The sequence below is a fragment of the Temnothorax nylanderi genome, unplaced genomic scaffold (assembly GCF_030848795.1).
Source record: "Temnothorax nylanderi isolate EJ_2023f unplaced genomic scaffold, tnyl_v1.0 TNYL_tig0590_pilon, whole genome shotgun sequence".
NCBI classification, from domain to species: Eukaryota; Metazoa; Arthropoda; class Insecta; order Hymenoptera; family Formicidae; genus Temnothorax; species Temnothorax nylanderi.
In genome coordinates this window covers 36,803-58,212 of record NW_027249652.1, presented here as the reverse complement: position 1 = coordinate 58,212, position 21,410 = coordinate 36,803, and the positions used below count along the sequence as shown (strand labels likewise).

The window sequence follows — 21,410 nt, the reverse complement described above, 5'->3', positions numbered from 1 at the left end:
GTTACTTTCACAGAGGTCACGCTCCTGAAATATTTGACGTTGATGAAAAAAAATACAAGTGAAGTGGTAATATGAAGTGAATTCGACTTAACGAGTGAACTTTGGAATCACGTTTCCGAATCATCTGTCTCGACAAGCGAGACGCGGAACGCGATATCTGCATTCGAATAATTTGAAGGAAAACGATTATTTCTCCCACAAAAAAGAATTATCTTCCTTGCTCAGTCTTCTTATCGCGCGAAGCTGGCGAAAGGAATTAAGAGTTTTGTTACCACGTACGTCTCGTAAGTTCTGTCATGGACGAGACCGGTGTTGGTGAGCACCCACGATTTGACCGTATTACCTGGACAGGCAGTGTAGACCGTGTGGTCTATCGCCGTCAGACTGCGCAATCCACACGGTAACTTTATGTGAATTACGGAAGTCGACTTCGTGAAAGTCGCAAACGTCCTCGCGATAAGAAAGTTTATTGGAAAATAATCTGCGACCTTTCGCACCAACTAAATAAGTGATTCCATCCTGAAAACGAGAATCGTCATATGTGTTTTCAGATACGTTTACCGTACCTGAAAGACGGTATTACAATAACTCCCTAAAATACTACCTACTACTGGCATCAGCAACACAGAAGTTGCATTATTGTGAGGATTCGGGAATATCAATTTCTCCGCAGAATCTTGCTGTTTCTATAGCGCTGTTTGTTTCTGAATCGCAACGCATGACAACTTCCAGAGCCTCTCTGTAAGGACACGTGACTTTACATGTCAAAAGAATATGAAAACTTATTCGTACCGTAATACTGAGTACAAAAAAATTCATATACGTGCAACTTGAATTAAGTACAAATAAACTACAAGCACATTCTAAACCGAAAGATCTATTCACGTTCTTACTTTATGCATATCAAGTTATTGCAATAAACGGAGCTGCTCAAGCTTGTTTCATGTGACTCTTTGTAAGTAAGAAATATATGTTTTGTAAAACACGCTTATTTTTTTAAGGCGAACAGAAATGAAATACTACGAAATAAAATCTAACACGAGCTAAGCAGCTAATGTATGACTTGCAAATGCATCGAACAGCGCTGGCGTAAAATGACATAGAGAATGTTCTATTTACTAACGAAAAGGATTGGTTGTGGCGTAAGGTGCTATCAATTTGAGCTAACCGGGACGCAAAAGCGAGTGGCTAGCATTCGGCAATATATGGTCAATTCGCGCTTTCCACAGTAAGTCATCATCCTTTAAAATCTGGTAGAATTGCTTGCACACTAAGCTCAAACCGTGTACTAGTGTCGACGTATCTAGGAAGGAACATATATGCAGGAATATCTGAAATACAGCACAATAAAATAATTAATCGCATAACCAAACAAATGTTCCGAAAGAGACGGAGAAAGAAATAGTTGACGTCGCTATGCTCTATCGATTACTTACTGCACACTTACTGTTTACTGTGGAACTATTTTAAAATGAATTTCGATCGGAATTGCTTAGTTCTTTCGTAAATTTCTATTATTAGAGAAAATGGGATAATTCTGATCGGAATCCATTCTGAAGAGTTCCATAATGCGTGTCCTGACGGGCGAAATAACAGATTCTTCTTTATCTTAAAATTGGCTCACATTTCCTTTCCAGATAACATCCGCCAATTCAATTCTAAACGGCAATATATTACAAAATCGGTTCGGGAAATCAAAAACGAAACAAAGGTAACTAACGTTACCAATCTTCAAAAATTTTTCTGGACGAAACACGACCAAACACGTTCACAGCAGTGAGACTCACGAAATGATAGCGACGATTAAGAAAATGAATTTCGCACATGTGTATATGAAAAATACAAGAAATAGTTTCTCTTTTTCTTATACAAACCTCCACCGGAAGACGCAGCAGTGACAATTGTGCACATTCCTCGCCGTTGTAGGCGCAGCTTCTCGTCATCCATTCTTTCTCGCACCGTGCGAATCTGAGTATATTTTCATTCGATCTGCTCGCGACTAACCGGTGCAGTGGTTGAACGAAGGCGACTAAGGGTGGTGTAAACATGGAAGAACCACCATGAATCCCCGGTGCATCATACATCCACGTGCACCGCACATGATCGACACCACCTATATATACAAGATATCGCGAAAGTAGTGTACGTGTCTCAACCGATCTGTATTCGACTCTCTCATGTTGAGAAAAGTGATTAAATTTGCTTGTTCATTTAATAAACTTAATTAATAGAGTCCATCGAGCTGCGACATATAGAATTTCGACAATGGGAACGTAATGCGATACGTACGGCACGTGACGTTCTAGAGAATTCGAATTCCACGTTCATAGGACCGACACGATTAGGAGAGGCGAATCTGGGCGAACGAAAAAAGGATAAGGAAAGTTATCTGTTACTAGAATAAACGATTTGTATTTTGTTTATAAATGTTATAAATAAGCGTTTAGTACACGAAGTATAATTTAAAGTGTAGGTAACTGTAATTATAAGCTTAGCTTATAATCGTAAGCGATGTTAGTGAAGCTTTTAATTACAGAAACGTATTTCCAACAAAACAATATCTACTTTTAATTTCGCGAAACGGTATCTATCACATTGCGTATTAAAGAGACGCAGCAAAGCAGTATCTTGAGAAAGAATAAGAACACATATTACATATGAAAGCAATATTGCTATAGAATAGCTATAGGAAACGTATAAAAATTGTTTATTCATTGATGGTTCGTTAGACACGTCGATTTCTCGGGCGCCATACGACGACACTTCCGCCTGCTATCGCGAGAGTGTTATTCAGGTAGTCCATCTGCAACATAAAAACACGCAGTTACAATATCTAACAAAGCTCGTGTTCGATATTGCAAAATAAAACTTGTAAGAATGTCGTCAATCTTAACAAGGCTTTCACTAACATTCGGAAAACAAAGATAAAACCTGATTTCACAATTTATTAAATGTAAGTAAAAATTTAATATTCAACGTTCGAACTGCCGATCGTCTTGCACTTTTCAACTGTATTTCTCATTTTATACATATAGACATTTCACGAATTTTTCCTTCAAAGTCAAAGATATGATATTTTCGGCAAATATCTTATGCGTGTAATACTCACGCTGGTGATATATACCCTCTCCAAACGTATAGTAGTGATGGGTTTTGGCGGATCCGTAGGGCACGAAATTCTGACGGTACCGTCCCGGGAATTCGTTATCAGGCATCCGTTGGGCGGGGGCCTCTCTCGGGCTGCTTCTCTCCTGGGGTCCGGTGCGTCGTCGTGGCGAGGTTCCCGGATCCCTGGGGGGGGGGGGGGGTGGCTGCCCGGGGGTGGTCGTCGCTCGCCGCTCTCTGGGGTCTTTCGGGGCGCGGCGGTTTCTTGCGTATGCGTTTTGGTATTGGGGTGTCTGTCGCCGTTGGCTGCGGGGTCCTCCGGGGGTCGGCCGGCCGTGGGCCCGCCGCTCACCGCTGTGCTTGCGGGGCTCTGGCGCCATTGTCACGCAATGGCTGCCATGAGCCTCGTTGTGGCTGCGGGGCGCGGTTGGTCGTTTCCCCCGGGGGCTCCCGCGGTCTGGCGGTGGTGCTCCCCATCTGGCGTCTACTTGCGCCCTTCTCCTGGGTCCTGCCCTCGGGTGGGATCTGGGGGAGGGGCGCAATCCTTTTCCGCCGGGAGACCGGCTGGGGTTGGAGATCCGAAATCGGATCGCTCGTGTAGACGGACCCAGAAACTGGGTTCGTGTCTAGTGTTGCGTGGAACCCCCCATCCGGATAGGGGGTTTCTGTTCGTCTTGTGCGTACACGTCCTGTGTGACCTGTGTACGTGTTACTTGTGGGGGGAGGGGGGCTCGGATCCTCTCGAACAAGTGATCTCGCAGCTGATGAGGAGAGCCCTCAGTGATATGACTGCCCGCGGTTATCATCATGAGGGTTCTCTGAAGCGGTCGGATCCCGGCGATTTCCTGGATGTTCACACATGGTGTCGTACATGGGGAGAGCTTGGCATTCGACTAGGGGTCATTTCTCTCGGGGGTTGAAGGGCCCTACCTCGATGTGACCTGCGTGTGTCCCTTGAGTAATGTTACGTATATCCTGGCGTTTTTTGCGCAGGGACTGTTGTTGTGATGCGTGATGTTGTGCCCCGTTAGTATCCCCGCGTGTCGCAATTGTGTCCAGTGTGCTGTGTTTCAGGGAGAGGGGTTTTAGTGGGTGCAAGCCCCACATACCCCGGGTGGCCGGCCCCCGGCTAAATGCGCGAGGCATTTCCCCTCTTCCTACGGGAAACAAAAAAAAAAAAATCAGGCATCCGTGCGTCAGACGCACCCCCATTATATCTCGCGTATGCTCGGTGGAATAAGATTTCACTAGCTCGAAATCGTTCTTTGGTTCTAGCATGTGCAATTTTGCCTTGTTGTCCCCAACGCAAACCAAATCCCGTCGCATATCAATGCACGTGGGATACGCTCTTTCACCTGGAATCTAAAAAGCACACCTTAGACATCGTAATTGGGTCTCGTTTCTCGATGTTAAAACTACAGGATGACATTACTGGGATAGACTTCATGGTCCGTCCCGCTCTCTGATCCCAAACGGATACCGTCTTGTCTTTGCTGGCGGACAGGATGTATTCCGTGTTCATGGCCAGCTTAGTCAAGTGTTCAGTGGGGGGTCGGTACTGGCTGATCGGCTTATTACTCGATCTCGAATCGAACACGTCTACTGTCCCGTAGAATGAGCCAGCCGCAAAGAGGGCCCGCTCCGGACACGAAACACGCACGTGAGCTCATCATATCTGTTGCTCCTCTCTCTGTAAAGATAGACCCGCATTTTTTGAATTTTATATTTTTATTAATTGTACTACATAGATTGTTCTACATTTTTTGCTGTTTTGTGGCAAACCTCATCTTGACAGCTAAGCGCATATTTTAAAAAATAACAAAAAGCAAAATCTCTGTTAGTCCCGCACTTGTTGAATTTATATTTTTTTTTAACTGTGCTGCATTTGACTGTAATTTTGCTAATTTTTGCCACAAATACCAAAACAATATTTCGAATTATAATCAAGAAAATTGAAAAATATAAAATTTTTAGCACCGTACTATTTCCCTGATTAAGCTCAATTTTTTTGTAGTAAAAAGATGCTAATCTGAGCTTTGTGTTGAATATATCCATTACTAGAAAAAAATCGAAAAATAAATATAACAATAATCAAACATAGTTATAATACAATTTATTGTATTTCTACGAGTTGTACATGCTATATTGTGCTGATAACAGAACACAAAAAAAACAATAGCCATAATTCAAGTTGTTAATAAAAAAGTCAATCATAAGGGAAAAGGTAAAACAGAAATTTAACATTTTCGAATTTTTAAAAATTTGTGCCGGGTTGTGCTCATTAAGCACAACTTTTTCTAATGATAAAAAAGTCTCATTAAATTATTGGACTTTAACATGCAGCCTTTGTTAAGAACTTAAGCGGTGTTTACATTGTCGTGGAACCATGGCCGAAATCAGCTGTAAGTATGAGACATGAAAATCAAACCATGTTTGATTATTATATACGGCAATATTAAGAATGGGCCGTAGCGTCGGCTCACGCCTCACGGCTCACGTCTGATCACGGCTGCGACACCACGACAATCCTAAACACCGGTTTGGTTTTCGGAATAAAAAAATTCAAAACCCCATATCATCCGAACCGTGACAGATAGGGTAACTCCGGTATATACGCCGCAGCTAAGGAAAACTTAATTGAACGAGTACTATTTACCATGTTTAAGTGGTAACGCCACCCTTGAGACCCTAAAGTTATATCTAAGTTTGGGAATTTCTTCTGGGCAAATGAATAGCTTTATTTAAAAAAAACATAAACCACTTTATTGTACACATACTTAACTATAAAAAAAATTTGTTTATTAGTCATAATTGTTCAAAATGGCGACGTGCTGGCACACTTCCGCAATCGACTTTTTCCGAAGACGTGATTTTGCGTACAAGATTTCTCTGAGATGGTTTTCCCAGAACAAAAATCCAAAAATTTTTATTTTCTATATTGATTGAAGTTACAAAGTACGTAGCCGTTTTAAAAAATATCCATTTTTTTTAATAACAGCTATTTTTAGAAAAAGTAAATTTTCGACCAAAAAATACTTTTTCTAAAAATAGCTGTTATTTTGAAAAAATGGATATTTTTTGAAACGGCTACGTAATTTGTAACTTCAATTAATATAAAAAATAAAAATTTTTGGATTTTTGTTTAGGGTAAACCATCTCAGAGAAATTTTGCATGCAAAATTATGTCTTCGGAAAAAGTCGATTGCGGAAGTGTGCCAATACGCCGCCATTTTGAACAATTACGACTAATACAAAAATTTTTTTATAGTTGACTATGTGTAGAATAAAGTGGTTTATGTTTTTTTTAAATAAAGCTATTCATTTGCCTACAAAAAATTCCCAATCTTAGATATAACTTTAGGGTCTCAGGGGTGGCGTTACCCTTTAAGGCAAATGAATTAGGTATACCAATAAAAACTTTATACTGTCTACTACTATCAAAAAAATAGAAATATAAAATATTCATTCTTAGTATTGAATAAAAAAAACTTTTAGAAACTTTTGCATTTTTGCCATGTATCCCAGAGGGGTGGGTTATATGACATTTATGGGTGAAATATACGTCTTATAAAAATTACAAATAATGTTTATAAATAAGGCAATAAAATGTCATAATTTAAGTTATAAAATGTGTGTAAGAAGTTTATTAAGATGTAAGAATAATAAACAAATTATAAAACTGAAAAATTTTAAAAAGAAATTAGAAGAGCGATAGATATACAAGATATTAAGTTAAACAAAAAATACAAGAGCTATGCACTTGTATTTTGCTGTATTCCATCATTTACTATCCCTCTACACTTATGTATCATGAAATAACCATTATACCTTTTACATTTCCTACAGTAATCATTTTACGTAGGTCGTAACACAAGATCGCGCTTCTTACTACGACGAGAAATCGATTCAACTCACGACAGTTTCGTTAATGTTAACAGTAAAGAACTGAAATTACAACACAATACTAATATGGCATAAAGGCACATAACAGAATAATTGCGAGCAAGTACCTTTATTCCTTCTATTTTTTCTAACATTTGCGGCATAAAACCCCGCGCGGCGTAAATACCGGAGTTACTCTAATCTACTAGTTTTGTAAATTGCGTTGAGTTATGCTAAGCGAAACAATCGAGCGACAATCGAAACAAGTACAAAAAAATTAAGAGGTTTGAAAAAATTCAACAAAAGGAGTAGAAAATAAAAAAAATTTGACAGCTCAACTTTTAATAATTTAAAAATGTCAAATTTTCGTTATGTTTACTTTTCGATTTTTTTCTAATAAATGGATAGATTATATATCGATGATTTTCCAATGGCATAACGTGGTATTAAGTTAGTATCTTTTTGTTTATTTTTTTTATATTTATTTTTTAATTTCTTTCTACTAAATGAATAAATATATCAATGTTTTTTCAACGGTACAACATGACTCAGATTAGCATTTTTTTACTACAAAAAATTCAATCTGGAAATAGTGCTGAGCTAACAGAACTTTATATTTCTTAGTTTTCTTGAATACAGTTCAAAATATTGTTTCCGTATTTGCGGCAAAAATTAGCACAATTGTAATTCAATATGGGGGGTACGGCTAAAAGAAAACTCGAAACTCAAAATTCAACAAATGCGGGGTTACCTTCCCAGAGGTCACGCTCTTGAAATATTTGACGTTGATGAAAAAAATACGCGTGAAGTGGTAATATGAAGTGAATTCGACTTAACGAGTGAACTTTGGAATCACGTTTCCGAATCATCTGTCTCGATAAGCGAGACACGGAACGCGATATCTGCATTCGAGTAATTTGAAGGAAAACGATTATTTCTTCCACAAAGAGGAATTATCTTTCTTGCTCAGTCTTCTTATCGCGAAGCGGGCGAAAAGAAGAATTTTGTTACCACGCACATATCTGGATCGTAAGTTCTGTTATAGACGATACCGGTGTTGGTGAGCACCCACGAATTGACAGTATCGGAACGGGAAATGTAGACCGTGTGGTCTATCGCCGTCAGACAGTCTCCATACGAGGACTTTGTGTGCTTGACTTCGTAAAAGGCTTCGTAAAAGGTGTGCTTGACTTCCTCGCGATAAGAAAGTTTCTTGCAAAATAAGCTGCGAGGGTTCGCACCAACTAAATAAGTGACTCCATCCTGAAAACGAGAATCATCATATACGTTTTCAGATACGTTTTACCGTATCTGAAAGATGGTATTGCAAAAACTCCCTAAAATGCTACCTACTATAGGCATCAGCATCACAGAAAATGCATAGTAACTATCCGGGAATATCAATTTCTCCATAGAATCCTGCTGTTTCCACAGCGCTGCTTGTTTCTCGATCGCAACGCATGACAACTTCCAAAAGTTGTCGGGCCTCTCTGTAAGGACGTGACTTTTTATATCAAAAGACCATTCTAAACCGAGACATCTATTCACGTTCTTACTTTATGCATATCAATTTATTGCAATAAATGGAGCTGCTCAAGGTTGTTTCATGCAACTTTTTGTAAGTAAGAAATATATGTTTTGTAAAGCACGCTTATTTTTTTTAAGAGACGAACAGAAATGAAATACTACGAAATAAAATTTAACACGAGCTAAACAGCTAATGTATGACTTGCAAATGCTTCGAACAGCGCTGGCGTAAAATGACATAGAGAATGTTCTATTTACTAACGAAAAAAATTGGTTGTGGCGTAAGGTGCTATCAGTTTGAGCTAACCAGGATACAGAAGCGAGTGGCTAGCATTCGGTAACATAAGGTCAATTCGCCCTTTCCATAGTAAGTCATCGTCTTTTAAAATCAGGTAGAACTGTTTGCATACTAAGCTTAAACCGTGTGCCAGCGTCGACGCGTCTAGGAAGGAACATATATGCAGGAATATCTGAAATACAGTACAATAAAACAATTAAATGCTCAACAATGTGCGTTTGGGGAGTTCACTATAGTACTATAGACGCAAACGCTAATTCGGGGAGCTATTGTGGCGTTCACGGTTGTAATCTCATCGAACAATTTTTGTTGTGCTATGTGCGCGGCAGGTATATAACTGTCAGTATAAGGAAGGGATATGTAGTTGTTGTTTTATTCTATTATACAATATGTACGTGCAATTGAATTCTTTGCCATTTTACGAGTAGTAAAGATCTCCGAGAACAAAATCATAGATATTCGTATCTTATTTCGTTCAGTCTTCCCACAGTATGTAAATGTAATGTTGTATAAATTATACAGACGATTACGTGAAATAATTTTCATTTAATAACAATTATTCAGTATATTACATATTTATTATATATTACATTCCTAGTACTGAAGTCGATACGGCTAAAGTCGACTAAAAATAACACGTGCACTTGTGCAAGTCAAATGAGACAAAAGTAAATGCTCGCACAGCGATCAAAAAATGCGTTTTAGCACTATATGAGTGTTGTGAGCATTTCGCGCTCTACCTCGGAGCGCAGGTGGTGACGTTGCAACGCACTAGCAGTGATGTCCTAACGCTGCTATTGGTGCTACAAAGCAGCTCCACGAATAGCAAAAGCGCTCTCACAACGTCGAAAATGCGCTCCCCGAACGCAGCCCAAACAAATATTCCTATAATACGGAATAGATGGCGACAGAACGAGACAGAGAGAAAGAGAGAGAGAAAGAGTGGTCCATCATTGGTCCAACATCTTTACTTCATCAGCATGTGACTATAATACTAAACATTTATTACAGGATTTTTCAGAATAAGTTCCAATCGCGAAATTGTTTATAGTTTTTTCTTTAAATTTTTATCGTGTTTTCTAAAGAAAACGGAATAATTCCAATCGAAATTTATTCCAAAAAGTTCCATAATAGCATCAACGATTAAAAAAAGATTTTTGAGACGGTACACGTGTACGTGAAACACGGGAATCGACTTTTTTTTCTTCTACAAACCTCCACCGGGAGACACAACAGTGATAATTGTGCATGTTCCTCGTCGTCGTGAGCGCAGCTTGCATTCTCGTTATCCATTTTTCTCGAACCGTGCGAATCCGAGTATTGTCATTCGATCTGCTCGAGACTGACGTGGTGGTTCAACAAAGAACGAGAAGCGATTGAGAGTGGTGCAAAAACGGAAGAACCGTGCATCGCGTATCCACGTGCATCCGGTGCATTGCACCGCCACCTATACAGGGCTACAGGGTGTCGCGAAAAAAGTGTACGTGTCTCAATCGATATGTATTCGACTCTTTATTCAGGTAGAGAAAAATGATTAAATTTGCTTGTTTATTTAATAAACTTGATTAACGGAGTCTATTGATCTGCGACATAAGGAATTCTGACAATACGCTAGTTAAGCATCTGTTTGAGGCGGACGCCGCGCCATCTCGCGTAATAAATCTCAACTTTTTCCGGGAGAGATGTAAGTGACGCGTAATAAATAGTTTTGACAAAACGCATTTATTTGCATATCTTAGCATAACACTTACGTTTAACAATGTCCGTAATTATTAAATGTGGATTTCAAAGCGTGAAGTTAAATTTGTTTAGAAAGAAAAGTGTTTCAAAAGGGAAAAAACTGTTTTACAGCAATCATGTTGGTCATATTAGCAAAGAAATTTTGCAGTTTAAAAGAATATTGCGAGGGACAGTTTTGAGAGAAACTCCTGGTGGATTTAGCACCAAAAATAATACTAATTTTTACAAACCTGTAATCGAGGTATAACACATAGGGCCAATTCCTTTTAGTGACACAAGTCGACACAAGTGTCGTTCTGTCTTTGTTATTCATTGAATGCCAAGAAGGATAGAACGATGTTTGTGTCGAATTGTGTCGCTAAAAGGAATTGGCCCATAATATAGTAATATATATATACCCAGATAGCACACATCTGCAAACATGTCCAAAACCGGGACATTAGACGTGTTTATGACGATTTTAAGACGTCTTATGTCTCAATTTTGAAACCAATTATTGGTTTTAATATAGGAAATATTGATATTTCAGTTAAATAATGATAGAGAAATCTTAAATTGCTCGTGTACGTGTAAAGCTGGAAAGGGATATTGCAAGCATGCAGCAGCGGTCTGTATTTTTGTGAACGAAGAGAATTTTAGATCAAAAACTGACGAACCTATGCTGTGGAATCGACCACCTGAAGAACAATTACAAAAATATAAAAAAACGTGTACAATTGATTCGCTTTTTCCATCAATGGAAGGAAATATCGTTCATAAGCAAAATTATATATCCTGATACAAAAATTAGTCTGAAGTAGGTCTGAACAAACTTCTAAAATTGAGACATTTAAAACTTATTTCAAAACAGTTATTAGACTATAAATTATTTTGCCCAGAATACTCATGATTTTTTTAATTGATTTAATTTTATATGTTATAAGTTTTCTTTCTCTCTTTTTCTCTTTATTATAATAAAAAATTTTGTTAACTAAATTTTATTTACATACTCATTATTAACAGTATATATGACTGCGAAACATATATACCCTATAAGCGCATAATATTCCTAGAATATTATATGAATATTATTAAAAATTAAAATAATATTATTATAATATTCCTAGAATATGATATAATATTTTTTAATATCGTGGGACTATTCTGTGGATGTTATATGTCCACTTCATATAATATTTTAGAAATAATATTTTGTAATGTCCATGGAATATTATTTTAATATCCGCGGAATATTATTTTAATATCCGCGGAATATTATTTTAATATCCGAGGAATATTATTTTAATATCCGTAGAATATTACTTTAACATCCGGCGTGGAATAATATTTTAATACCCGGGGAATATTATTTTAATATCCGCGGAATATTATTTTAATATCCGCGAAATATTAAAAAATGTTCTTAGTATATTATTCTGGTCCAAAATTGACGTTCATATAACATTCTTGGGATATCATTATAATATTTAGGGGACATAATTAAAATGTGCACAGAATATTAAATTTATGTAAGCAAACATTTTTATATTTAATATTTTATTTTTTTAATGAAAATTAATCTATATTTAAAACATTTTTATTTAATAAATTGTTTAATCAAAATTTTTTATTACAATAAATAATAATATGCCATAAAATATATATTCCAATATTTTTATTTTAATATAATGTACAAATTTTATACATATTATATGCATATTACAACATACATATTACAAAATAAATTTCTCTGTATTATGTTCGTTATGCAGCAATGGTAATACAACGAATTTGTCTTTATACGGCAATACGAACATTTTATTTTTAATTTTCTTCAATGACCACATTTTTTCTCGCGAAAGCTGAGAAACCACATAAATTTGAAGTAAAGAAGATTCACATGGGATTGTAAATAAATTATCTTTTCGTTTGTATCTTTTCCCACAAATGATTGATTCTTTCTTCTCAAAGTCGTAAGAAAATTTTGTTATTTTTACAATGTCTCCATTTGTCAATATACAACAATTATCATTGATAGTATTTACTCGAAAACGATAATTAATTGAAATAGCTTCTGTATACAAAGGTGCTCTTTTTCCATTGGGCAAAATACAATAACTATTATGCGATTCGCTGACTACAAGTTCAGTTGTACGATAATCAGTGCTTTTCACGTTAGATTTAATTTCATGATACCGATTATACAATTGTTGTAAAGGTTGCGCATACTTTTTGACTATTTGTTTTAGATGCTGTAAAAAATTTTCATATTTAAAGGCACTGTAATTGTCTAATGGTCCAAATGTTTTTACATCTTGTATAACATGTATCAATCCATGCACATTATGCGATACAAAACTTTCATGATACAAATGTGGCATTGCATCCACAAATTTTTCTAACAGTTGACCTGCATATTTGATGTACTGACTATAATCATTACTACACAGAATTCGTACAGATACGTGTAAAACCAAGAAATGGTTATACAAATCTTTATCTAAAATTTTTTTTAAAACAACAGGACCGGTATATAAAAGCAATAATCTGTATTCGGTTGCTTTAAAATATTTAACTAATTGTAACGATCGAGGTTTACGTGAAAATTCGTTAGGAATAAACGATGCAATGTTTTCAAACAAATTGGATAAACGTTGTATACTTTGCGCATTTAAAGAATATGGTTGTTTTGATTTACTTAACCATAAATATAAGAGTTTACGCATAACACCGAGGCATATTAAATGCATGTATTCTAAAGGAATTTGCTTAACAATATCAAAATTCGGAATGTCTGTCAAAATACTATGCCCTAGATGATAATAAGGATCAGTTTTATTTTTAAATTCAAAATCATTTTGCAATTTTTCATGATTATTTAACATATAAACGCGCCTATGAGCATATTTGCCTTTTACATGACATTTAGTGCAACTATAATATCCGCAGTGACCTTTGACATTTAAAATATATGATTTTGCTGGTGCATCAGCTATAACAGAAACAATTCGACAGTTATAATGTAATCCTTCAATTGTTATACCATTTTGACATACATCTTTAATATCATTTACAGTAGCACTTAAATAAAGATTACTATCATATGGCTTTTCAGGACCGTAATAAGCTCCAATAAGAAAAATATCATTAGTATTTTTTACAGAACCTACAATAGGCCACAATGATGCATTTGATTTGAATAACGGAATACCATCTATAAAAATTGATATTTCTATTCCACTAAGAAATAATTCTTTGTTTGTATTTAAAATTGTTTCTGTAATTCCTTTTTGTAAACCTATGTGTATATAACTACCTGGTGCCATGGATATGATATTTACTTTGTTGCGAGGAGTATTCATCAATGTCTTAGATTGTATTGGTAAAGTTTGAAAACAAGAGTGCAATTTGAAATGATGTAACAACTCAGTCACAGCTGTATGAGAAATATTATTTCTTAGTTTCCAATTTCTTAAAAATTCTTTTGTATTCTCGATATCTTTATTTTTATGCTCTTTTGTAGAACACTCCGTTTCACTCATCACATTTTCGTATTCAGGAAGATATGGTACTGTTGTATCATCTGTATTATCAAAGCATTCAATATCTGAATCAATTGGATTATCATCCGAATCTAGAAAATTTATATCAATATGACAGCTTTCTTCATCAAATATATCTAGTACTTCTTCGAATTTATTTTCACATTGATTCTGATGCTGTAAAAATTTATCAAATGGATCCTGTTTAGAAGAAGAGCCTGGTCTATGTAATGATTCAGTCATAACAGTATCGAGCAATTCTGCAAAAATATAATAATGGATTACAATTGATAAATTCTTTAGCATCCATAATAGCGCATAATATTGCAAAATGTAATACAATATTTAAGCAATATTACATAAATATAATATTATACAAGATATTGTGAGAATATTTCAAAACATATTTAATATCATAGGAATATTTTTTATAAATATTTTAAAATTAAACACTTAAATTAGTATTGCTTTTCTACATTAAACTTCTTGTTTGAAATATATTGTGCTAAAATAATACATGTTACATGATATATAAATATTTTCACAAAAACATTTTTAATATTAAAGTGAACTTCATGAACTTTCCGGAATATTTAAGATGCCTATAATATTTATGTAATAAGAAATTAAAATATTTTATATATTATATAAAATATTTAATCTGCATATCTGCATATTTATAACATTTAAAATTAGTATTTTCTGATACAATAATTATAAATGTATAAAAATGCCATTAAATTGTATAAATTTTTATTCTGTGTTAAATAATTACAGAAAAACGTTATTAATAATTGTGTTACTTTTATTAAAAAATAAAAATGTTTTAATTGCTTGTTAATACAAATAATTTCAATATAATTTTCTTTTTAAAATAACACTTCCATAAGATGAAATAAATTGTTTCATACGTAATACAAATAAGATCACTTAATTATTGTTACCTTTTTGTCTAAAATATTTTTTCATATACCTCACGGTTTCAGAGATACCTATTCCTATTCACTTGGAATCAAAAACATAGAATTTCTTTCAAAGGGTTGTTCCAATCCCTATACATGTTTCAAAGCCGATAAAAAAATACGTGTTTGTCATTTTTCGCTACTCCACAATATATTCAAAGTCCATCAAAATCGGTGAAGGACAGTTTCAAACGTCCCTTTGTAAGTCGTGGAGACGTGTTTAGTTTCAGCAACTTCCTTGAAACACTTTTTTTTATTCGCTCAATTTATTGCAATCTTATTTGTAGAAAGCAAAGGCAGGCGTTGATTAAATAATATATAAAATTGAGATCTTACTTAATTTTTTAATAGCAGGCGAAATGAATTAAATTCGAACAAAGCAGACATTAACCCTTAAATGCCACCCGGGGTCCAGCGGACCCCAGACCCTTTACAATGATATATTTTCAAATGTTTCCGCCAAAAATGGAGCTCATATTTATTTATTTATTATTTATAATTTTTTTATTTTGGAGCCAATATTTTAACTGTTGGCGATCTTAATTTTTTATACTATGTTGAAATTGAAATTTTAACAATATAAGCATTTTATTCTCTTTTCTAAGCCTTGAACAACATTGAAAATAATTTTCATAACTAAATATCAAAAAATCAATAAATAAGGAGACATTTTTCATGCTGGGGTCTTTTAGACCCCATGTGTCATTTACGAGATTCTTGAGAGGTGTGGCATTTAAGGTGGCTCTATAGTGACATCGTTAGTCAATAATACAACTCACATAAAACTTGATAAAATACATTATGATTTTTCCTAAACATCTTATCTAAATAAAAATTATTAATATTGATAATGTTTCCATTGATTTTTATAAGTAGTTTATAAATTTATAATAATTATAAAAGGTCGATTGATTAATGTTGTCTTGATCGCAAGACCCATCTTCTTTCGCGTCAGTGCGCAAGTACTGTGTAGATAGTGTAGATCTAGCAGCCGACTCGCCGTCTCCCCGCTGGCGTCTATAACCTCTTAAGGCCCGGTGTCCACGATGCAAGAACTGTGTCCAAGTTTCGGTTTAAGCCAATGAAACTGCTACTTTTCTGTAAGAGCTGCAAGTTGATTGGCTTAAACCGAAACTTGGACACAGTTCTTGCATCGTGGACACCGGGCTTAAGCCTTGTGTACACGATACTAGAAATCGGTCCGAGTTTCGGTTTAAGCCAATGAAACTGCTGCTTTTCTGTAAGAGCTGCAAGTTGATTGGCTTAAACCGAAACTCGGACCGATTTCTAGTATCGTGTACACAAGGCTTTAGCGTGTCCATGCTTGTACATACTACATAGCAAGACAAAAGCCTCCAAGCAAAACAAAATGCCTCCAAAGTATCCTGCTCGTCGTACGAGAGGAAAAAGAAAAGGCCAATTTGCGAAAAAAAAAAGTTGTTTTAGCTCGAGAAAATCTAATTGCATCAGTAGCTAAAACAAGAGCTCTGACATCCCAAGCACTTGCTTCCTTGCAGGAAAATGTAAATACAAAATTATTCAACTGATAATACATTGAAAGATGAATTCGAAATAGAAAAATATTGTGTTACTAATTTTTATATACTCTAATACAAAAATGTGATGTTTTTATTAGGGAAATCAAAATAATTTGGCTGCACATTCAAGGCGTATAGTTGAATTAGATACTTTGGCTTCACAGTTATGGTGCAAGAATTGTGATGTAGCTTTATCTTTGAAAAATATTGTTAGAGAGAAACAACTAGGACTGGCTAGTGTATTTTATGTAAAGTGTATGCAATGTCAACGTATTCACTCAGTTCATACTAACGATTATAATAAGAAAGACAGAACATATGAAGTCAACGCCAAATTAGCTTTTGGTAAGTCATATGTAATATGTTTAAAAATGCTAATAATTGTGAATAATTTAACTATTATTTATAAATTGTAGGACTTATTGATGGAGGTATTGGCGAGTCCCACATAAACACTGTGTTATCGTCTATTGATGTACCTATTGTGTCACCATCAACTTTGAAAAAATATGAGAGAAAAGTTGGCGTTGTTATAGAAGAAGTAGCAAAGGAATCTTGCATTGAAGCTATTCGGTTAGAGAAAAAATTAACCTTAGAAAACGAGTCAGAACAAAATCTGTAAGATCTCTAAATTTAAAAATCTATTTGAAATCAATTTTACATTATAATTAATTCAATCTTCTATATAGTATAAGTATCTTCTATACAAATATACTTACACGTATACTTGTAAGTATCCGTATATTTATATTTATATTTAAATTGTACATATGTGATTTCTATTTACAATTAAATACAAGTAAATACTTGCCTTTATTTGAATAAAAAAAATTCAATGTTTTATACATGTGTTTCGAGCTTATTAAAATTTTCTTGTCAAAAATCTCCTTGTAAAAAATTTCCCTATTTATCAAAAGTAGAACAAATGAAGAACTCAAAGGACAGACTGATAATAAAAAAATAACATATTTGAAATCAGCATACGATAGTGGTTGGCAGAAGCGTGGAAATGGACGTTCCTACAATAGTTTGAGCGGTAAGATAATTTTATATCGAAAGATTAAAAAAAACTTCTCTCAGTAATTTTCAGTACGTCTTACAAATACTTATGCAGAGCCTGATTCTGCTTATATACATATATATATATATATAATGAAAATTCTAGGACACGGCACTGCAATTGGATATTATTCCAAAAAAGTTATTTCTTTTGCTGTTCGGTGCAAAGATTGTCGTTTATGTAAACTCGGCCACCCTCCCAGTGATCATGATTGTAGGCTAAATTATAAAGAATCTGCAAAGTCAATGGAAGCTCATATGGCAGTGGAAATATTTACCAACAACCCACTGTTTATGCAAGAGAATGTTGCCGTTAAGACATTGATAGGAGATGAGGATAGCTGTACGATTGCTTCAGTTAGAAGAGCAGCTTCTTTTGAGGTGGAAAAATGGTCAGATTACAATCATATAAAAAAAAGTTTCACGAGTAGTCTGTATACAATGAAATTGTCCCCAGTCCTTATCGATTACTTCGGTAAAAATTTTGCGATTGCCATAAAACGAAATAAGGGAGATGCCGTGAAGGTTGAACAATCTTTGCGAGCAGTCGTACCTCATGCATACGGTAATCACACTCTATGCGGTGATTGGTGTGAGGGTACTGTTAATGAAAATTATGTTTATAAGAATCTCCCACAAGGTAAACCTTTAACAGATCCTGATTTGAAAATTCGACTAAACGAAGTGATTTGTCGTTATGCTGCGAGCTCTGAAAAAATAGCTCACAAGGGAACCTCGCGAAGTGGAAAATTCTGATTTTAATGAAACTTTCCACACATGTAGGGGGAGTAAAAAGATGAATTTAGATATTTTTTGTAGCGGCCCAAAAACGGTTTTAAGGGGTGAAACCACTGCTCATATGTAGAGCGGTTTTTTGCTTTTCTCGATATATCTTGAAAAATATTTGAGATATCAAAAAATGTTTCGTATAAAAGTTTTACAGTAAAATCCCCTCTATTCGACAACATTAATAATATTTTTTAAAAATAATTTTTTAAACAAAATTTTGATTAAAAATTAAAAAGAAAATTTTTTTTTGAAATTTTATTAATGTGGTTGAATAAAGATGTTTTTACCATAAAACTTTTATTTGAAACATTTTTTGATATCTTGAATACTTTCCGAAATATATCGAGAAAAACAAAAAGCCGCTCTATATATAAAGGGTGATTTCACCCTTTAGAACCATTTTTTGGCAGCAACAAAAAATTTCTAAATTCATCTTTTTACCCCCCCCCCTTACATGTGTAAAAAGTTTTATAATAAGAACATTTATGTGTATTTAACCGCAACGAATAATTTTTCAAAAATTTATATATTTTTGCATCTCTTATTTAAAAAAATATCTGTTGCGTTATTTAATATTATAAAACTGTAAAATAAAGATACTTTTATACTGAATGTACTTATAATTCTTTAAACAATATTGTAACAATTTTAGCGCTAACTAAAAATTTCTAAATTTATTCATCTGTGTGTGCGTGCGTGCGTGTGTGTGTTTTATAAAATATTTTAAGTTTTAGATCTCGCGATAGTAGATCTCGCGATAGTAGATCTCGCGAGGCTCGCTCCGACGCGCGACGCTCGGCGACCGGACTTGATGGTGGGGCGAGCGCGCAGCGGTTCTTATGCCCGGTCTTCGTGCCCGAACGTCCGGACCCTATTGATGATATTCCCCATAAGACCATACGTGTTGACAGCGTTCCCTAGAATGTATAAGAATATTTATTACAAATATTAGTAATAAATATTATAATTATCTAGATAACAATATCTTTTACTTACGAACAATTCTTATATTTCATAGTATTTACAAACATGATATTCCTCAAAGAAATGATGCATACAAAAATATTTTTTGCACCAGAAACAATGTATTATGGCAGGTGCATCACATATGGAACAGTATTTCTTGTATATCTTTTCCAGAGAAACAAAAATCTACTGGATTTTCAAACTGTGGTGGCCGTACGTCGATATAGCCACTTTTAAACCGAGCGTATTTAAAAAGATTATGGAATCGTGGAGAAGACAGCTGTATATGCGTTAAGGATTGTAATTTAATGATATTATTTCTTAAATGTAAATTGATATCATAATTTAACAATGTAACGCGATCACTAAATGTCCTCACAAAGTTCTTCCACACTCTAAATCCATAAACATCAAGAGGTTGAATCATTGCTGTGGTTTTTTTTGGTATTGTTAAAATCCGTACATCTTTATCTTTAGATGGCATAAACTCTTGTAAGTTCGCAGGACAATGTCCGCTCCAAGAGTCTAGTAATAACACACTGAAACTTCCAGTTGCGGGTAAAAAAACATTTGTGAACCAAGATTGAAAGTGTTGTGTAGTCAGTTTGCCTGATTTCGATGCTGCGATGAAAATATTTGCAGGCCTGAACAAAGTCGCTTCTACGCGTGGTCCAAAACTTCCACTGGCCTCTTTCAATACCAAATAAAGAGGTGATTGTAATTGTCCACTTGCAGAAATTGTAGGCATAATGGTGTAGCTGTGTGTCATTGCTGATAGTGATTGAACTACACTTTCGACTGTTTTAACACCTTGTGTCGTTAACGTTCTGCCTGAATGTACTTCCAAATTAAATCCACTTTCGTCTGCATTATATATATTTTGTACATCAAAAACATCTATAAATGATTTTACAGAGCCTATGAAATCTTGGCACGCAATTTGTAATTGTTCTTGATTTTTCTTGGATGAATGGTTTACAAATTTTGTTATTTTCCTTGACACTATTCCGTGTTTTCTTTTAAAATTTAATATCCATGTTGCTCCTGCTTTAAAATGAGGAAGATTAATTTCCTCTTTTGCTTCCAGCGCCCATCGTCGCAGATCTATATCATGCATAATACTGTTTTTGTCGTTAGCGTCTTTGAATTTGTTCAAGACGTATTCAGAAATGTATAATAGTTTTTCTCTATGAGTACCACCTCTTTGTAGGGAGAGTTCCCATTTATACAGCTGCGGCAAGGACTTTACCTTTTTAAAGCGATGTTGGACTGATGATAAACTGTAACGTCCCTTTTTTCCACTTTTCCAGAATTCAACAGCTCTTCGTTTATAGTTATTATTTACAATTTCGTATTCTTCTGATGTACAACTATCTTCTCCCTCATCTTCATCAAGTTCTTCTACTTCTTCTATTTCGTCAGCTGCGACAAATTCTGCCTCGTATAAGTCCCAATAATTCTCAAATTCTAATGTAGTGTCGGTCTGCATAGCAAATGACATGTCATCCATCGAATTTTGTATAATATTCTTTATAGTATCATGCAATTCGATTTCTTTATCATTTGTAGGTGTTTGTGGAATATTTGAAATTTGGAATGAAACCATTAACATATTGAGAACATTCGCAGGATTTACACGTAACATTTTGGTTTGTTAAGCTAAAAATATGCACTTTTTTTTTAATTAAAATTTTTGACAATCTTTTACACTTGTATGAATCGTTAAACTCGTGGTACTTATACTAAAACTATGCGCAATATTTCCGACTTATATAGAGCCTTATTATCTTATTTATATCTTTATTATATCAGAATCTTCCGATTATGGAAAATTACTGCAAAATATCTTCACGTACAACGTGTGTGATTACACGGTTAAATACACATAAATGTTCTTATTATAAAACTTTTTACACATGTAAGGGGGGGGGGGGGGTAAAAAGATGAATTTAGAAATTTTTTGTTGCTGCCAAAAAATGGTTCTAAAGGGTGAAATCACCCTTTATATGTAGAGCGGCTTTTT

At 34.7% G+C, this 21,410-nt stretch overlaps 3 pseudogenes; all 3 read right to left on the bottom strand.

The window, feature by feature from the left end:
* Nucleotides 1–2,725: 2,725 nt before the first annotated feature.
* On the bottom strand, nt 2,726–10,135 carry LOC139784139 (F-box/WD repeat-containing protein 9-like; annotated as a pseudogene).
* Nucleotides 10,136–13,187: 3,052 nt separating this feature from the next.
* Nucleotides 13,188–14,406, bottom strand: LOC139784148 (uncharacterized; annotated as a pseudogene).
* Nucleotides 14,407–19,426: 5,020 nt separating this feature from the next.
* Nucleotides 19,427–21,029, bottom strand: LOC139784138 (uncharacterized; annotated as a pseudogene).
* Between the last annotated feature and the right edge of the window lie 381 nt (nt 21,030–21,410).